The following is a 20,880-nucleotide window of genomic DNA, read 5'->3' as shown; positions in this document are numbered from 1 at the left end:
GAAGGGAAGTTGGTTGTTGGTTTCTATTTCCATAGTGAATTGTATTTTGGGGTGTAGGCTGTTGAGATGTGTGAGGAAGCTATCCAGTTTTTCCTTCCCGTGTGGCCAAATTACAAAGGTGTCGTCAACATATCTGAGCCAAAGTTTGGGTTTGTGTTCAGCCCTATGCAGAATCCATCTCTTCACACGTTCCAAACTCCTTCCAGTTCATAGAAACAATAAAGAAGCAAAACCTACAACCCAATGACCTACTTGTGAGCTTCGATGTTGTATCTCTCTTCACACAAGTGCCCATTAATGAAGCCTTGACAGCCATTCAAAACAAATACAATCCCCCCGAATACATCTTGGACCTGACCAACCACTGCCTAACCAACACGTACTTCATCCACAATGGACAAAGATACAAACAGATAGAAGGAGCACCTATGGGATCACCCCTCTCACCGGTCATCGCTAACCTGTACATGGAACACTTTGAAACCAATGCTTTAGACAAGTCAGAACACAAACCCAAACTTTGGCTCAGATATGTTGACGACACCTTTGTAATTTGGCCACACGGGAAGGAAAAACTGGATAGCTTCCTCACACATCTCAACAGCCTACACCCCAAAATACAATTCACTATGGAAATAGAAACCAACAACCAACTTCCCTTCCTTGACGTCCTAATCTACAAAAAACCTGATGGCTCCCTAGGACACACTATCTACCGGAAAAAAACACACACCAACCGCTACTTACATGCACAATCACACCACCACCCTGCACAAATAAACTCCGTAGCCAAGACTCTCATCTCCAGAACCAAACGCCTGGCTGACGAAGACCACTTGACAACTGAGTTACAGAATCTCTCAAATGTGTTAATTGCCAATGGATACCAGCAAAACAGGGTTACGAAGCTAATCCAAAAAGAAACACCCCCCAAAAACCAAGACACAGAAGAAAACAATGGCATAGCCCTCCTTCCTTATATCAAGGGCACTACAGATAAAATTAGCAAAATCCTCCATAAACACAATATCAAAACAGCCTTTTGCACCAACCAAAAAATAGCCAATATCCTCAGAAACCCCAAGGATAAAATTCAGTTGGAAAACCAAGGGGTCTATGAAATACCCTGCAAAGTCTGCCCAGCCACGTACATTGGACAAACAAACAGACGAATAAATGCACGGATCGCAGAACACAAGAATGCCGTCAAAAAAGAAGAAAAAACTTCCTCTCTTTTCCAACACATGAAAGAAACAGGACACGAAATTAATTTTGCAGATTCCAAATTGCTCTTTAACATGGAACATCACCACAAGAGAATAATCATGGAAGCCATCGAGATAGAGAAACACCCTCACAACATGAACAAGCGTGACGACACATCCCGCTTGCCAGACATCTGGAAATTAGCCCTCCCCACAAAATCTGACACCAGATCCAGAGGCACACAGAACGCCATCACCAATCAACCACACCAGACCCAAACCCAGACCCTCTCCACAGATAAATTACAGACACCATCCAGTAGCCAAACCAGGGTGGCACCTCCGGATGCTGCACCCCCCTGCAATCCCTACACAGATCTGGCTGGCACAGGCCACAAAACCACAGCTCGCCCCTATACACGAAGCCAAGCCAGAGCACAACCAAGTGCAGTACAGCCATCTTCTCAGAAAAACTCTTCACAAAGTTCAAGAGTTCAAGACACGAAGGCTTTAGCAACTAATCCACACCTAATGACCCACCTAAGTGGGATTCAGGAAATCACTCAAGAAATCACTCAAGATATCCCTCAAGTAATTAAGGAACAAAAGAAGAAAAGGCACACCAGCCTGGGAACCTCCTCTCTGCCCAGAACATTGGAGGCTATACACCACACCTCCTCAACAGTATTTATAGGAACTCAAACACTGAGATCCTGCTCTGTTCCAGTAACAAGAAGCCGAAAGCACCAGCCTGAAGATGACGAGTGAGACCTCGTCGAAACGTCGCCTAGACACCCCAACTTTTACACGGGAAGACACCCGAGGACACCAAAACCTGCATTCCTGTACCCGTGAAAATCTACGAAAGCATATATATATATATATATATATATATATATATATATAATTGTCATGAAATTTAATTAGCATTTCCGTTTGAATTTCTTTGACTGCACACATTTCTGAATACAATTTTGCCTAATATGAATTTTCCCCCCAAAGCAAGTTCCCCTAATTTCTCCTGCTGCCAGTGTGGCTATTTCTGTGGCTCTGACCCAACCAGTTGACATGGCCCAAACCTGGGACAACATATTCCTGGTGTTCAAAATCCTGCATGAGTCATGCGACATGAGTGACATTGTGGATCTGAAAAAGTGCTTTTTGGGGGCATGGAACAAAATACGCTTTTTTTCAGGGTGAAATCTTGGCCCAAAATTGTGCTAGAGCAAGATGTCTAAAATGGCCACTGTGCTCTTGAGGGGAAAACTAAGATGTCCTGGTTTTTTTTTTTTCTGGGGCAGCTGACAGGTATGAGATGAGCCATTCCAGGTTAGCCCTAGAATTTTTATCCCTCTTTAAGAAGAGTTCTCTTTCCCTTTTTTACTTAGTAAGGAAATGAATGAATGGATACATGCACACATGTGTATATGGCACCTTGAAAAATTAAAAGGCCAACAGCTCCCCCAAAGTATGGGGTGGGGCAAACAAGACTGAACAGGGATGGCTCTACCATTAAGGCTAGGTGTAGAGAAACTTTGGTCATTCAGATCTTGCGGAACTACAACTACCATCAGCCCCAGTAAGCATGACCAATGGCCAGGGATGATGGGAGATAGAGCCCAGTAACAATCGAGGGCCAAAGCTTCTGCACACTTCCATTAGGCAAAGTGAGGCAGCTGCCTTGGGTAGGACATTCTGGGGAATTGTGGCAGGACAGTGGTGCCAACTCCCTGGCTGTTTCTCATGAGTTCCCCAGGCACTTCACTCTGAGCAGGGTTTGCCTGCACCCTTGAAAATAGCCTGGTGCCCACAGATATAATAGAGGACCTCCTAGAGGTCCTCTAGGAGATAGAGGACACTATCTCCTAGCCACCATTGAAATAAGATTCAAATGACACTTGACATCTGGGCATGGGATGGGCAGCAAAATCTTGCCTCAAGTGGCATGATGTCTCAGGGAAGTCCTGAAGCTTAACCATGTCCCATGTGCTGGTATCCACACTTGTCCTTTCCTGTGAGAACCCAGGAGAAAACTAGACTTGCACTGTGAGTCAAATATTCACTCTGAACTTGGTTTATGTCAATCTTCATCCTAGGTGGTGTTGAAGTCTACCAAAAGGATGGACCTATTCCCTACAGCGGATTAATTAATAAATAAAATCTTGCCAAATGGCATTTCATGAAGGACCATGAATCCTAAGAAAGATTGGCCCACAGAAGAGAAAACATTGCCCCATACCTTTTCCTAAATGGTATTTAGACATTGGTACTGACATCTGTTTACATGATCACATGATTGGAGCGACAAAAAGGGGTCAGGTCAAGGGTGCACCTCGTCCCACCACGTTTGTAGTTGAAACAAACAAGCTAATAAAAGTTAGGTTAGTTAATTTTTATAGCTCTATTAGTGAAATGCAGAGTTTATCATCGTGGAGGAAGGCAAAATCATGATAGATTTTAAAAAACAAACAGAATGCTCCGGACTGCACAAACACTAGCAAAGTGTAGGTCAGTGGCTAATCAAAGCTGACAGGGACAACAATGGGCTGGGGAGTGACCAAAGGGCAGAGTTCAAGATATGGGAAGAAAACCAAGAGAAGTAAATCAGCTTAAGTCCAAAATGCTTCAGATCAATTGAGTTGGGAGCCTTGGTGAAAGAGCTAAACTAGATGTGACATTAATTGCATGATTGCAGTGAGCATGGGCTGGGTTACCAACTATTCTGAAGCTACTATTCACTCGGGGGCGGGTAGTGGGGAACTTCCATTGGCACTCATAGGATTTCCCATCCTAGAACAATTTCCTAGGTGGAGATTTTCTTTGGGACCATGGTGTGTGTGCGCGCGTGCGTGCATAAAAGGGTTAAATCCTGGCCTCAATCTTGATTCCCCCAGCTGCTATTTAGAATTTTGAAAATTATCACAGAATTGGTGTAAATGTGTAGTCTAACCCCCACAACATTAGACACTCATCAGCAGGAGTCTTTCTCCATGTGCCTCCTCTAAGGGAGGTGTGACCGGTTTTCTAGTGGTAGCTTCCCAGTACAGTGGTACCTCGGGTTACATACGCTTCAGGTTACATACGCTTCAGGTTACAGACTCCGCTAACCCAGAAATATTACCTCGGGTTAAGAACTTTGCTTCAGGATGAGAACAGAAATCGTGCTCCGGCGGCATGGTGGCAGTGGGAGGCCCCATTAGCTAAAGTGGTGTCTCAGGTTAAGAACAGTGTCAGGTTAAGAACGGACCTCCGGAACCAATTAAGTTCTTAACCCGAGGTACCACTGTAGTGGAATGCTCTTCCCAGGGAAAAGCGACTGATACCATCACTGTCAGCTTTCCAGCACCAGGCTAAGACCTTTCTGTTCATCCAGGCTTAGGGTTCTTAAATGGGATCTTATGGCAGCTTTGTTTGTGGTGCTCTTTACTGTAAGGTTACCAGATTTTTTTCAATGAATCCAGGGACACTTATTGTTTGCTATGTACATGTGAATGCTGAGAAAGCTGTAAATCCGGGGACTGTCCCCGGGAAGCGGGGACATCTGGTAACCTTACTTTAGTAGGGTGGGGAGAATTTATCCTTTTTATAGTTACATTGGATGAGTTCTGTAGAAATTACGTTTATTGGATCTTGTTTTCGCTTGTACCTGGTTCTTAACTCATTTTTAAAATCTTGCTTGAATTCTATGGATTCCAAACAATAAATGTAACAGTTAATAAGATAAATAATATTATACACCCAGAGTAGGATAAAGCTATGTATCTATCTATATGCAATATTGGGATTCTTAATCAAGCATGGTGACAGTAAAGTGTGACAGCCAAGAGAACAAAAGCCTCTGAAAAAACAGGCAGATGCCTTATACTGAGTCATGCCACTGATCCATCTTATCTCAGTAGTGTCTACACTGACTGGCAGTTGCTCTCCAGGGTTTCAGGCACAGAGTCTTTTCCAGTACTACCTGAGAATATTGGACATGGGACATGGGACCTTCTCCATGAAAAGCAGATGTTTCCTATTAAGTTGCACTCCCTCCCTCAAAAACAAGACCTTTATTCTTCACATGCTCTGTTCATTAGCAGCAAAAGCTGAAGACGGCTCAGAACTAGTCCCATCCTTTGGCATTGATATCCTAAGGACACAAAGATGTCATGTCATTTCTACATTCTGCTCCCATACCTGCCATGGATCCAAGTTACAAGTCCTGAGGGACACAGCTGCTGGGGAGGGAGAAGAACGTATCTTCAGCCACCCTGCCCAACCATACTGGCGTATTTAGTGATAAAAGCAATACCACCAGGTGACAACCTGCCTGGCAACCATCGCAACTCTCATTTCACCCAACCATACTCTAGGGGTAGACTGATGTTCTCCCCAGGAATTATCTCCAGACATGACTTTAAAGATAAGTTTGCAGCAACAAGATATAAGCAGCAATTCTTCTTTGTTGGCAACGAGGGATTAAAAGGCAATCTGTGCACAATCTTGTAAAATCAAGGCAAAATCTAGGTCAGAGGTCTTGGGTTTAGTCATATGATGGGGCTTCTGAAATTCACTAGTTGCAAATTTGAGGCCTAAATCATTTGAGATGTAGAAAAGTAGGAAGATGCATTCATGATACAAGAAGTATCAGGTGACAGAAATGTGGAAGCACGAGAATGTGCTAGTAGATATGTCCATGCAGTGATCTCATGTTGGGAAAGGAGCAAAAATTAGTGTGTTGTACATGGAACATGACACATTGCATTATTAGCACAGCGTAGCAGGTTGGACAGTGTTCTCGAAGCTACCAACATGAGTTTGACCAAACTACGGGAGGCAGTGGAAGACAGGAGTGCCTGGCGTGCTCTGGTCCATGGGGTCACAAAGAGTCGGACACAACTAAACGTCTAAACAACAACAGCAGGCATATGAGTGGGATATCAGCTGCCAAGCCCTGCTTTTAGATCTCAGCTCAGATGCAAGCTTATTAGATAGCCTTAGGAAAGCCTCAATCCACCATCCGTAAGATCAGGATGATAATAGTGGCTTACCTAACAAGTAGCTGTGGTGATGGTCACAAATGCAGATGGTTTTAAGAGTGGATTAGACAAATTCATGGAGGATATGACTATCAATGGCCTCTGGCCATAATACCTCCAGGATCAGATGAAGTTTTGCTTCTCCAGTCACTGGAGAACACAAGCAAGAGGTGGCGATTGTGCTCATGCCTTGTTCATGGACTTTCCAGGGGTATTCTGTTGGCCACTGTGGAAGACAGGATGTTGTACTAGAGATTGTTCTGTGATCTGACCCAGCAGAGCTCTCCTAATGTTCTTAAGCTTATGTGCATGAAGTTCTTTGGGCAATTAGGAAAAGTTCCGTACAAGCACCAGTTCTATGTATAGCAAGGATGGGGAATCTGTGGCTCTCCAGATGTTGATGAACTGCAGCTCCCATTATCTCTCCCCACTGCCAGAGCTAGCTGGGGCTGATGCAGGTGGTAGCCCAACAATATCTGGAGGGCTATGCTCCCCCCCAACAATGTATAAGATTACGCTGTTGTTTTGTGTTTCATTGATTTAAATGGGAGGTTAAGTATATCTCAAAGAAACCAATGAGATCTACAGTGGTACCTTGGGTTACATACGCTTCAGGTTACATACGCATCAGGTTACACACTCCGCTAACCCAGAAATAGTGCTTCAGGTTAAGAACTTTGCTTCAATCCAGAGGGGCCACTAGGGGCGCATCGGAAGATGGCTGACAATAACATCTCTCCGACCCACACGAGGTAATTAGGAGGCTGTGATGGGAGTAAATAGCCTCCCTGCCCCCCCAAGGGTGGGTGGGGGGACTGTGCTTGCCTGCTGTGCCCGATACCACCCCCCGAATTTGTGGGGATGGGGGCACTAGGCAGAAAGCCCTCCTGCGGATCTCGGCGCTCCTGGACACTGTCTCTGATCCACACCTCTAGTTTGCAGCAACTTCAAAAGAAACGATTAGGAGGAAGCGAATGCACATATTTCAAGGAAGAAGGGGGAGTAAAGACTGCTAACCGAAGAGATCTCTGATAAACAAGACGGGTCGGAGGAACAAGAATAAATCATGAGAAGACCCACCAAGGCTCGGTATGGCAAAGGGACTGGATGGGGGAGGGGGAAAAACTTTCCTTTCTTTTCTCTATGTGATTAACCAAGAATCCCCCCCCCCACAAGTCACAAGTTAGTAATGCCGTTTAAATGACTTAAGCTGTGAATTTATGACTGTGTGGAGATAATTTACTAACCAAAGCATGTTTCAAGAAGATCGTGGAAACTATAAGAGCTTTGGAATGACGCAGTAAAAAATACCGTCGCCATGTTGGCAAGTTCTGTCGGAGGACTTAAGTCTGGGAGGAGGAACAGAGCTGTTTTTATATTGTGGGTGTGACTCCTCAGAGGGACTTAAGAGCGACAGATTTGCGAGATTAAGGATGGAAAGAGTGATGTTATTTATGAAAGCGATGATATATGGAAACCATCTTGATATGAGGACTGGACGAACGGAAAAATTCACACAGGATTATAATTGGTGTTTGCCTGCTTAAGGAGATTATCAGAAGAGTTCATAAAGGAAAGAAGAAAAAATATACGAATAAGATGAGATGTGGAAACAGCAAGACTGGATAGAATTATGAACATTATTTGGACTGATTTGTGGATATTAACGCAGTAGCAAGAAGATGATCGGAATCCCCCTTCGGAACTTGAAATATGGGTCCCCTCAACAAAAATTTAAAATTCGGCTTTGTAATTCTGAATTTATGTGATGTGATTTGATTTGATTTGATTGGTCGGTTAATAAAAATTAATTTTTTTTAAAAAAAACTTTGCTTCAGGATAAGAACAGAAATCGTGCTTCGGCGGCACGGCAGCAGCAGGAGACCCCATTAGCTAAAGTGGTGCTTCAGGTTAAGAACAGTTTCAGGTTAAGAACGGACCTCCAGAACGAATTAAGTACTTAACCCGAGGTACCACTGTACCTTGTTTCCATTAATATTCACAATAACACAGGTGCATGGAGACTTCATAGGACCAACTAATGAGTATCATGTGATGCTTTGTACTGGAAGAATGTTCTTGGGTTGGGCCTTACAAATGATAGGAAGCCAATCCGTTTCCCAGATCAGTTTGGAAGCTCTCCCAGCACTTGTTGATTATTCTTTTCTTTTTAAACAATGCACTGTAGGACATTCTCAAATGTTATGGAATCTCCCCTTCTAACTAAAACTGAAGTGAAGTAACCCCTAATACGACATGAAATTGCTGCCATCTCATCTATCCTTTCCCCTGGCGGGGCTCATTCAGCGTGGATGCAACTCTTAAAATGCACTGAAAACACACATGTTAATCTCTAAAGATGCGAGTAGCTTTGCTGAAATCGATGTCCTGAATGTTTGTAAAGATTTGTGGATATAGAACTATTTGCAAGCCCAGGAAGTAAATGATAAACCACACAGAATCCAGTAGTTCATAATAAGTCACCCTGGCTGTGCTCCAAGAATTGTTGCCAGTAATAAGAGTTTGGGAGGCTGCCTCTATCTAAAAAAAGATTCCTTTTTACCATTAAGGCTTAGTCTGTGTGCTCATCCTTTGAACAGAGTGGGCTGTTTATTTATCTGTATGTGTGCATAATAGCCTGAGACAAGGTAAATCCCCCCCACTTTTCTTTCTTGTCTTTCAGGTATTTTTCCATCGTTTCTTTGTGCGTGACTGTTTGATTTGAGCAGGCTCCTTTTTTCTTTCAAATAGAATGGGAGTAAACAAAGCACCTTTGCATTATGAAGAAAGGGGGGGGGGAGAAGAGGCAGCTGAACAATCGACACAGCAAATAACACTAACTCCTTTTGGCACTTCTTCTTTCAAACCTGGAGAATTAAGAGTAAACGCTTGCGTTTAAAAACAAAATGTTAAAAACCCCATGCACCCCCCACCCTTTATCCCACCCTCCCAGAAAACCCCAACCCCCCCAAAATGGCATAAACACACACCAGAAATATTTGATCTGGTCTTTGTTTGTGTGCTGGTCTTTCTGATCTACTGAGGGGCAAGAAAGTGGTACGGTGGTACCTCGGGTGAAGTACTTAATTCGTTCCAGAGGTCAGTTCTTAACCTGAAACTGTTCTTAACCTCAAGCACCACTTTAGTTAAGGGGGCCTCCCATTAGCCGGAGCACGATTTCTGTTCTCATCCTGAAGCAAAGTTCTTAACCCAAGGTACTATTTCTGGGTTAGTGGAGTGTGTAACCTGAAGCATATGTAACCCGAGGTACCACTAATTGCTATACTGCACAGAGTAAAGAGCAGCAAGGTATTCCATCCATACGTGCATTTATCACTGAATCCATTGTTGGAATAATAGGCTTATACTTGACTCACTCAACACTGACTGGCAGCAGTTTCCCAGGGTTTCAGACAAGGGGTTACTCCCAGTCGGGGCTTGAATGTGGGACTTTCTGCATGCAAAGCAGATGTTCTACCACTGAGCTGCTGCCCCTCTCCAGAGATCCTCTCTAGATTCACAAGCTGTTCCTGCTGATTCTCCCCAAGAGGAAAAGGCTATCACAAAGCGAAATGGGAAACTCTTGCTGTTTTTCTCTAGATGGCAGCATCTACCTTATGGTCTGTCTTCTGAATGTAAAACAAAATTCACATGCAAGACATGAAACGTTTAGCATTCTGGTTTGGTTCTGAATGTGTAGATCCCCATGGCTGGAGTATTTGCATGGCAATGCTACTTACTCAGCAGTAAGTCCCACTGAGTTCAACGGGGTTTGCTTACTCCCAGAGAAGCAAAGGGAGCGCAGTCTTAGTTTGCAAAGTTTCTCTTGGTTTCTCAATTCCTCTTGTTGATGGCAGTCCCTTGTCTAGTCGAGGGCACTTTTCACATGCTTTCCTTCCCCATCTCTTTTCCGTGAAAATGGCATGGTATCTCTATGGTTGTGCTTGCCAAGATAAAGGAGCAGGTATTTAAATGGTGTTACTGAGTGCAATGGTGCATCCGCTATTAAGCAAACGGTTGCCATTTACTCCTCTGGAAAAAGAAAAGCAGAGCACTGTCCAAATTTCCAGGGGGAGAAGCACCTTCCAGCCTAAACACTGGCTAGCTCAGCCATTGCTGATGAGAAATGCTTGCACTGGTGTAGTGCATCTGCTGCACTATATGAATTTCCCCTATAGAAACAGAATATCAGTGACACTGACTGGAATGTTACTCGTATTATAATAATTTGATGACTGATACAAGGGGAAGATAATAAAAAGCAACAGTTTCACTTACAATGCATTTTCCTGAATGAACTCTGCTCCCCTTGTAGTCCATACATCAACATTCTAAACAGATATATACATTAACAGAATGTGATCCTCATGTGGAGTGTCCAGCTAGTGGAACAATCTTCATGGGTTCTCAACCAAACTTGGACCCTGCTCTGAGCACACACCAGGATACTATAAGAAATTAGGATATTGACCAACTTCCATAACTTCATAAACCTTCTCTTTCTCTGAACTGCTAGGACTCAGCTAGATTGGTAAAGAAAAAGTGATCTATACGTGTTGTATATGCAGTATAACATTGTGCCACCAGATGGCACTGTTGGAGTCCTGTTTCTTCCTACTGGATTTCCCCGTTTAAATTACGTGTTTAGCGGAAATACTTCTTTGATGTGTCTAGATTTATCCCTAGTCATTCCGAGTTGGAATATCAAGGAACTTCCAAAGTCAGAGAAGGATATCATGACTTAGAAACTCCAGATCATTCAGAAACATAATCTGATCCAGAATGCAGCCATCCAAGCGAGACCTGTTGGAAGCTGGGTTGTCATCGTGTCGGACATAATTATGGTACCAGCTGTGTTTTCAAAGGAAGTCAGAGTGCTGTCCACGGAATGGAAGCTGATAACCAAAATAACCAAGCAAGGATCAGACAGCATTCAAATGAGTGAGGAAGAAAGAAGGGTCCCAGAACTCTGAGCCAGGAAATGGTTGTGAAGCACCAGCCCCACTGAGATAACATTTGAAGATATTAAGAAATACCTGTATAAATGGGTTGCGACTCCACTTTGCCATGCTGTTCATAAAGTGAGAAGAGCTGTGAGCCTTTCTCAAGCCAAGAGGAACAGAAGGGTCATGTTTAATATAATAATCAAGTAATCCATAGGCATTAGGACAAATAGCATACTCCAGATACACTTTCAAAGGGCAGAAGAGCTATCGTATTGAAATCAGATGCCGTGTACATCACACATAATTTCTTCCCGCACTCCACTTCTGTCCTGCTCTGCTTCTTTCTGGCTCTGGAGATACATCTGTTTCTCCTCCCTCAGTTGATATGATCCAGTTAAATCCAGGCTTTGGAGACACTTGCATGAAACATCCCCGATTCCTTGATTTTTCAGAACATAAATCTTGCGACGAGCCTCACTATGTAGGCCTCTGTTATGAGATCATTTTCCCTATGAAATGCTATTCCGCCCCCCTTTGCAGCTATATTGAGACCCATGCAAACATAGCACTGTCAAAACTGATCTCCATATAACACACCAAACAATTGTTTCCCCAGAACACTGATGAAGAGAGTGAAAAGGGTAAGGAAAGAAAAAAAGCTGCTAGCTAGGGCTCTTCAGCATTTTAACAGGCAGCTATGGCATAATTGGAGATCTCGAGAGAATGCAGACTCTGAACATATCAAGTCACAAAAGGCTTTGCTCAGATGGAGATTCTGAAAACAGGCAACCTGCTATCAACAAAGATGGCGTCCTGTGTGTCTACTGTATTCCCCTCTCAGAGCTACAATTCTCAGAGCAGTTTAACATTCCTTTTTTTCACCGAGAACTCTTGGAATTTTAGCTCTGGGAGGAGAATAGGTGTCTGCTAACAACTCTCAGTACCCTTTGACTACAACTCCCAGGATTCTTGGGAGAAGTCATGACTGCTTAAAGTGGCATCATAGCTATCAGTCAAATCAAAAATTAAAAAAGGAATGGAAATGTTTTGAAGATTATATGTTAAAATATTGTTCTAAGGAAGGTATGCTAATATGCCTAGAATAAAAATGTAAAGTATATCTATGATTTAGAAAAGAGAAGAGATAAAAAAGTGGCATCATAGCATTTTAAATGTATGGTTCCCAACATTTCTCCAATGAAAATAGGGGCATCCTATTCCATCACCATCATCATCATCATCATCACCATCATTTTATTATTTATACCCTGCCCGTCTGACTGGGTTGCCCTAGCCACTCCAATGTATATAAAAACATAGTAAACCATTGAACATTAAATACTTCCCTATACCAGGCTGCCTTCAGATGTCTTCTAAAGGGTGTATAGTTACTTATCTCTTTGGTTCGGGGGTCGCACAACTCCATACCCGCCAACATTTTTCTGATGAAAACAGGGACACCCTAAGGAAAAGCAGGACATTCCAGGATCAAATCAGAAACTGGGACGGCTTCTGTAAGCCCGGGACTGTCCCTGGTGGGTCTGCTTGGAGGGTCTGCAATAGTGTAACAGTGGCTCTACTTGAATACCGCCTACTGATCAGAGTCCTAACATTACATAGTTTTAAAATGACATGGATGAATTTGTCTAATCCCCTTTTTAAAGCCACCCAAGCTGGTGACTGTCACTTTATGTTGTGGGAGCAAATTCCCCAGTTTAATGATGTGCTGTGTGAAAGAAGCAGTTGCTGGGAACCACAGAAGGGGAGGAGTGCTCCTGTGCCTCTGTCCTGCTTGAGGACTTTTCACAAGCCCTCATCTGGGTGGCCATTGTGAGAACAGCAAGCTGGACTTTTCTTTAGGTTCTTCAGCACTTTATTTTGTCTGTCCTGAATCTCCCAGCATGCACAGTTTACTACAAAAGTCGGCTGAAGCTGTTCTCAGTTTTATTCCCATTTATTTCAGACAGGCAGTGAGGTTGTCTGGATCCTCCAGAACAACCAAGTGTTCAAATTATGTATCATTTCCAGAGAAATTAGCTAGAGTGGAAGCAACCAGTAGCAAAATGGGTTTGTGTAGTATAAAGGAAGTGTGTGGGGGGTTTTGAAGGGGGGGGGGAGAGAAGAGACAATAAATCACCCATACTGTTGCATCCCAGTAGCATCTGGTTTTGAATTAATTAGGTTAATTCCTTTCCAATATTTAGAAGTTAGGAAGGCCGACTGAGACAAACCTCATCCTAAGTCTTCCAGTCATTTCCCTTCTTAATCCATTCCACTGGCAGGAGGGATTCATCTTACTTCCTTCAAAGAAAAGAAAAGAAAAGATGTGTCAGGTTGGTTTGATGCTCTCTAACAATATGAAAATAATATTCCCAGTTCAGTATGGACATAGTTACACTAAGGAATAAAGCCCTTTGCCCAGAAAATACTGGGAATTTTAGTTCTGCATATGATGGGCACTTGCTCAGTTAAAACAACCAAACAACGTGTCACCAACAATATTTTCATGAAATCTGCGGCTGGCAATTTATCTGTTGAATTATTATAGTTTGAGCAGAAATATTATTACCAAGGTCCGACCCTGCTCCAAGCAGTTTTCCATTTGCCACACCACTTTCCTGCTCTTTGCCTTTGAATCAGAGCAAATTCCAATCCACAGAAAACCCAATTGATGTGTGTTCTGATTCCACACACAAAAAAGAATAGGTTTTCCCAGGGGAAAGCAGCAGGACAAATGGAAGTGTGGACTAGCACACCTTAGTTCTGAGAGTGGGATAAGGGAATTTCTAGCAGAGAACTATCAGTGCCGCACCAAACTACTATCCCTAGGATATTTTCAGTTAGAGTGGTATAAAACTAATATAGGTTGGTAGGGCAGATAAGTCCAAGCTTCTGATTTCTCTAACACTTTCCCCAAAGGACCAAACTCTGATGCCATTGGTAGCGAGGCGGCATCCTTCCCAATGTGAAAATGGGCTCTGTTACCTGCTATATACATTTCTACATATACAGTGGTACCTCAGGTCACATACGCTTCAGGTTACATACGCTTCAGGTTACAGACTCTGCTAACCCAGAAATTGTGCTTCAGGTTAAGAACTTTGCTTCAGGATGAGAACAGAACACTGCCGTGCTCCGGCGGTGCAGCGGCAGCAGGAGGCCCCATTAGCTAAAGTGGTGCTTCAGGTTAAGAACAGTTTCAGGTTAAGTATGGACCTCCAGAACGAATTAAGTACCGTATTTTTTGCTCTATAAGACGCACCAGACCACAAGACGCACCTAGTTTTTGGAGGAGGAAAGCAATAAAAAAAATATTCTGAATCTCAGAAGCCAGAACAGCAAGAGGGATCGCTGCACAGTGAAAGCAGCAATCCCTCTTGCTGTTCTGGCTTCTGGGATAGCTGTGCAGCCTGCATTCGCTCCATAAGACGCACACACATTCCCCCTTACTTTTTAGGAGGGAAAAAGTGAGTCTTTTAGAGCAAAAAATACGGTACTTAACCTGAGGTACCACTGTACATTCCTAAAACATGTACATGCACACCCACACCCATACACACCATGCACAGTTGTGTTTTTACAGTAGGATCTGGACTGCATTGCATAAATTGTGTTTGACATGAAGTGCAGTTACAAATATTCCAAAATTGCATGTGGGGAAAGCTCAAGAAACCCATTCCCATTGTTATCTCTTCATATTTTATTATTTTCACAGCAGTACCAAAAGCTATGTAACTAAGACCAGATTAGCAATGGAAACTTTTTCTTAGAAACAATTCCCAAAAGATGCTTGCCCATAACTGGCCTGATAGGTATCTGAGCAAAATCAGCACAGTCCAGCACAAAATCAGCAAAAGTCCAGCACAGGCATGCTTAGTTTGGAGATGCATAGTTCCTAATGTTCCAAAGAACCAATAAACATTAAAGTTGTTGGTTTTCTTTCGCCTTCTATGCACATGGATGCTTCAAAAATCCTTATCTGCATTTCTCCTTGAATTCTGGATTTTTGAATTGCTTGCTCTTGTTTCTGAAATGGAACTGATGTGTTAAGTGAACTACCAAACAATTCTTCTGTTTTTCCATAACAAGGTCCTTGGAAGGTTTTTGCGTGGGTGTATTCTGCAATATGGCATTGATGCAATCAAGGAGCAACAGAGGTGGATTTATAGTGGACCAACTAGATATCATTCTGCCTTATTGGTTGTTCTGCAATGCTTCCTCAATGTTGTCCAACGTTTACGATCTGGAGGTGCAAATTGGTAGTATAGCAGATCAAAAGCAGGACAAAACAACAAGTGTGGAACATTGGTGGTTATAAAAAGTTGCAGGCTTTCAGCAGGAGGCTACAGGACATGGACTGACTGGAAATGAAGCTGTATGTCCACCTTGAAACATTTGCAGGTGTGGATGTCAGGGACTGGATGGATGCAGAGGAATGGTGGGAAGAACCAGATGGGGAACCCCCAAGGGAAGAAGAGTCAGACCCCAGGGATTGGTGGAGGGATGACGATGAGTGATCAGAGAGAGGAAACTGGGAGGTGTCTGAAGCTGAAAAGATAACAGGGCTTAATGAGGAGGGAGAGTCTGTGGCACAGAGAAGTCCAGAATAAGAATCAGTAGCTGCAGCAGAAGAGTGGGATGAGGGAGGCCAAGAGGCAGAGATGTCAGGCTGGTCAGTGTCTCCCGCTCCTGCTGTGATAAGCTCCCCTCCCTCCTAGTCTCCCAGAACCAGGAGAGGCATAAAAGGGTGGAGGAGAAATTAGCCATGGAGGTGCAGTCTCAGATTGCTTGGGAAAAACCCAGCGGTGGGATGGGGAGGACCTTCAGTCTCTGCAACTGCTTTGCAAGACATACCGAAGAAGAGTTGGTGTGCTCATTAGGTTTGACACTCCTGTGCAGATCCTGGGTTTTTCATTTATTTTTAATTAAGAGTTAACTCCACTTGCTTTGTGTGATTTACAGCTGGCTCACTCCTAACATTGAATGTATAGAAAGTGGGGTCAGTTGTAACCAACCTGTCAGGGAACTGCCATCGGAGCGGGAGGCGGAGAGGAGGCTCCAAGACGATGGTGGAGAGGGGCCAAGTAGGAGGAGGGGTAGCCCATCCGCTGGGGAAGGAAATCAGCGTAACACCAGTGGAGAAGGGGGGCAGATGGAGGAATCGGAGAGGTGGCTCCAGGACTCTTCGCAGGAGACCAGCGGAGAGGGCACGAGTACTTCGTTGCCCACACCCACCTTGCGCAGAAAACTTCCACGCAGGCAAAGGGGGAGGAGAATGGGCATCAAACAGCTTTTATGCTGGAAGAGGTTTAAGAGACGCCCACTGACTGATTCTGCCAGCGACTGAGGCAGCCACGGAACTTGAGGCTGTCCAGACAGAAAGGGTTCAACCAAGCAACCTAGCCAGGAGTAACGACAACTTACGCACGAGCAACCCCTAGAACCATTACACAACCCAATACTATCTGAAGCAGAATAATCATGAATGCACAACAAAAATGGCATCTGGATGGGGCATTTCTTATCAATTACTTGTTTTTCCCACCCCACAACAAGAATGTTACAAGCTTTTTCTGGGCCCACAGAAATCTTGCTTGGGGACACTAGATCAAAATAGCCTTATATGCTAGTTTTCCTTTCTACCGGCTGAACCTTGCCACTCATAGAATGCTGCTCTGGAGGGCCTCCAGTCTCTGAAACCATCTCTGTGTGTGTAAACATCAGAACAAACCCAACTCCTTGGATCTCAGCCTATTTATTGAACCCCCCTCCTCTTTTAAGGAGCTGAGAGCAGTATAACCGAGGTTATGAACTTGCATATAAAAATGAGAAAGGATTGGCACCATACCTGATGGGAATTTAGTAGTAACATTTCAAACTGGAAAGAGGCTCCTACACTTTTCCTGAATGCTTCCTGCGTGGCAAGATATGTGAAAATTATATTGACCACAGCTTGACTTACGAATGGAGCTTTACAGCTACCCAACTGAAGTACTGTATTTAGGAAAGGGATAACAGCTGCACTCAATGGAGTTTTTATTGTCCTTTCAAGTAACTCAACCCAACAGCAGCAGCATTAAGCAAAGTGTCGTGGCAGAGCAGAGAGCAGCACGGCCCGTTCCTTGAGGTCATGCTATAAGTGCACAGTTATTTACCTTTCTGACTGCATTGTGCTCATCATACCTGTAGATGGTGGGAACTACTCAAAGACTGCACCCCATTTCTGTTTATAGGCATAATTCCTAAAAAGTATAAATTGCCTTGTCTTCCAGAAAAAAGGCACAACATAATTTATCAGTGGGCTTGAATTCAGTCTGCTCTCTGTCCTAAAGAGTCATTTAACGTAAGTAAGGAACATGCCAAATGCACACACAATTTAGGAAAGACTTTAAGTCTATGAAAACCATTTGGAGTCACTATAGAATTGATAAATGGAGGAACTCTTACCCACAATCAGTACAATAATCCGAAAAAGCAACATTATTAAGCCTTTTTGGCAAACAAATCACCTTTAAAGGGATTTTGGAAAGACTTGGCTATCCATATATATAGAAAGAAAAGCTAAGAACCATACTGGAAGGATTGCATTAGTGAGCCACAGTGCTAACTCTTGGAAATGAATTTTGACAAGTACTCTTGCTCAGTGCTTTTAAAACTTCTACTCCGATTGTGGATACTCCTCTGTGTTCATTCAGTTAAGTAGAATGTTACAGGGAGTCTTCACAGAAGCAAGGAGTCGCAGAAGCTTCAGCTGGGTCATAGGTGATCTATTTACAAGGAGTGGGATTTATAAGGTAGCAATCATGAGCAACAAGCACTGAGATTTAATGGGAGGAAGACTATAAGACTGGAATGGACTGGCTAGTGAGGAGCCAGAAGAAAAAGGAATTTATTTGGAATGATACTGGGAATTTGTACAAGGAAGCATGATAACATCAGTTCCAGGTCTGAGGAACCTCTGTTAGGCTTTGGTGGACTTACCAGGCAGAACCATTCCAAATTTTGTCACTTTATTTCTGCAATTTTCTGGGTTAAGGGGGCTGCGTCAGATTTTTTCTGAAATCAAATAACATGGAAATGAGTCCTAAGCATGCACTATATTTCATAAGTTTTCCAGAAGTGGCTTTTATATCATATGAAAGTTCAGATACAATGTGGAAATCAACAGGGAAATACTAAGAAAATGAAATAACCTGTCATATGAATATAGCTATTACCACTTTCATGAAAGAGGCAAATATAGAGGTTATCCCCAAAAGATCACTGTGTATAGGCCTATTTTGCTTTTAAACACAGACTATAAGGGGGAAAGGTGTGAAATGAATAAGCTAAGTACTTTGAAAGGGAATACGCATTGTATGCTAAGTTTACATAAGCCAAGGTGTGGCCTGCTTACTTGACACACTGAAAAGGATTGTCCAGCATTTCCACTGTGAACAAACCTGCAGATATCAATTGTGTGGACGGTGGATCTAAGGATAAGAAAAGATAAAAGTTTTGTTTCCTTGTGGCAATCAATATTGCTCTTTCATACACTTAATCTTTAACTATTTTAAATCTTTTGTTTAGAAGGCAAATTTAGCCCGTTGCCATTTATAAACATGTTATATTCAAACAAGACACCTTAACTATAGAAGAAGCAGTTTCTTGATGCAAATCCACCAACAAAGAACTATCAGCATCTAGTCCAACATTATCAATGCCAGAAACGTGACAGCGGCTGCATTCAGATAGTGTTTTATTCAACTTCCCAGTGTTTCCATACCTGATAATGTCCCTTTGCAAGGCAATGTGGGAATGTTCAGGGAGGAAGGAGAGGATATATTATTTAATGATATCCTTCCTAACTTGAATTAGCAAGTTCTATATCTAAGCAGAGTTTAAACATTCCCCTTTAAACGGACAGCGATTTGCTTGTTGCAGGCTAGTTTTAGCCTCTAAATATAGGATTCCTGGTAAGATCCCTTATTGTCCCTCTTAAAAAGAATAAACACGACAATCTTATTCAAGTCAACATAAAAGTAGTTTACTCACATTCATTCAGTTCACAGTTGGATCCCTGAAGGCAGACTTATGTCACAAAAGTATATACACATGTGGAACTATCCCATAAGAGAGTTAGTTCCTAAGTGACTGCGAACAAGCAGTCACTTCTCCTCACACATGGAAAAACAAAATGGAGAAGAGCAGAAAGAGGGAGAGGTGTGTTCCCTGCCTTGTTCCCAGGGAGAGAGAGGGCCAGATTAGACCATGCCCGCCTCTAGTCACATGCAGAGGAAGTTTGTCCCAGATCAGGAGGAAACGGGAAGTTTTCTCCTGGCTGGTACAAAGCATCCTCTAGCATGCTCACTCTAGGAATATTGTACTTGACTGCTATGTGTTCCACATCCCACAGGCACATTCAAACCGTGCCTGCAAAGGAAGAAAGAAAAGAATCAGGAACATACTTAGTATTGGAAGTGCATCCTGCAGAAGATGTGTTTGTGTGTGCTCTCAGGTTGCAGCCTGGTGACTGGATCCTGCTCCCACACCTGCAGTACATGAACCAAAACACAGCTGCCCATAAAAATTGGCCACATTTTGTGACGTAGCGTTGCATCCCAAAAATGTGTACAGAAATGCATATAGTGTATTGGGGGAAGCATGCATAAAAATGCATATAAGAAGCTCACTTGTCAATGTAGTTCTGGGACTAACCCTCTGGCCAGGTCCTGTTCCAGACCCTGGTCTACACTGACCACCAGCTGCTCTCCCCAGTTTATTTGACTAGTTGTAAAGGCTTGCATTATTATTTTTTCCACAAGATTTTATTAACACTTTTTCATAATACAATATCCTAGGGACGCGGGTGGCGCTGTGGGTAAAAGCCTCAGCGCCTAGGGCTTGCTGATCGAAAGGTCAGCAGTTCGAATCCCCGCGGCGGGGTGCACTCCCGTTGTTCAGTCCCAGCGCCTGCCATCCTAGCAGTTCGAAAGCACCCCCGGGTGCAAGTAGATAAATAGGGACCACTTACCAGCGGGAAGGTAAACGGCGTTCTGTGTGCTGCGCTGGCTCGCCAGATGCAGCTTGTCATGCTGGCCACGTGACCCGGAAGTGTCTGCGGACAGCGCTGGCTCCCGGCCTATAGAGTGAGATGAGCGCACAACCCTAGAGTCTGTCAAGACTGGCCCGTACGGGCAGGGGTACCTTTACCTTTACCTTTATAATACAATATGATAAATGAAACTAATCTTAAAAAAAGAAAGAAAATATAGAATCTTCTCTCAAAGGTAGCTCCTAACCCATGTCACTTGCAGATAGTGGACACTCACAGTTCTCACCTGGGAGCTTTCCTTTCTTCTAGTCTCTCACCCTGGGAGATTTTCCCTTCCCTGCCTCTCACTCAGGGTCCTTTCACCAACTGTCCACTATCTTCATACGTGTAATCCTTGGAACCCAATAATGGCCCAGAGGCCTGCATTAAGAAGACTGTCCAGCATATTCCAGTCCCCAACCAACTGAAGCAGTAGCGATGGAAAAGATGTGGCTTGGATGCTCCAGGGAGAAAACATCAGTTTGCACTACCTCTTTTCTATAGGTAAATTACAGCACAGTCCTGTGCATGTCTGCTCAGGTAAATTTTACAGGATTACCATTACTGTCAGCTATTGAAATGCTACGCCAAATCAATCAGGGTTAAATTAAGAAGCAACATTCGCTAGATCTGTT

General features: G+C 43.4%; 1 long non-coding RNA gene across 3 annotated transcripts in view; it reads right to left on the bottom strand.

The window, feature by feature from the left end:
* Positions 1 to 20,880, bottom strand: part of LOC310685441 — a 49,006-nt gene that overhangs the window by 12,448 nt on the left and 15,678 nt on the right. For all 3 annotated transcript variants that reach the window (XR_014515261.1, XR_014515262.1, XR_014515263.1), the window contains exon 2: positions 13,404 to 13,469. This is a non-coding gene — a long non-coding RNA (uncharacterized lncRNA). The remainder of the gene's footprint in view (positions 1 to 13,403; positions 13,470 to 20,880) is intronic.

Source organism: Podarcis tiliguerta, assembly GCF_965153285.1.
Source record: "Podarcis tiliguerta genome assembly, chromosome: 9".
NCBI classification, from domain to species: Eukaryota; Metazoa; Chordata; class Lepidosauria; order Squamata; family Lacertidae; genus Podarcis; species Podarcis tiliguerta.
This window is presented reverse-complemented; position numbering and strand designations above follow the sequence as displayed.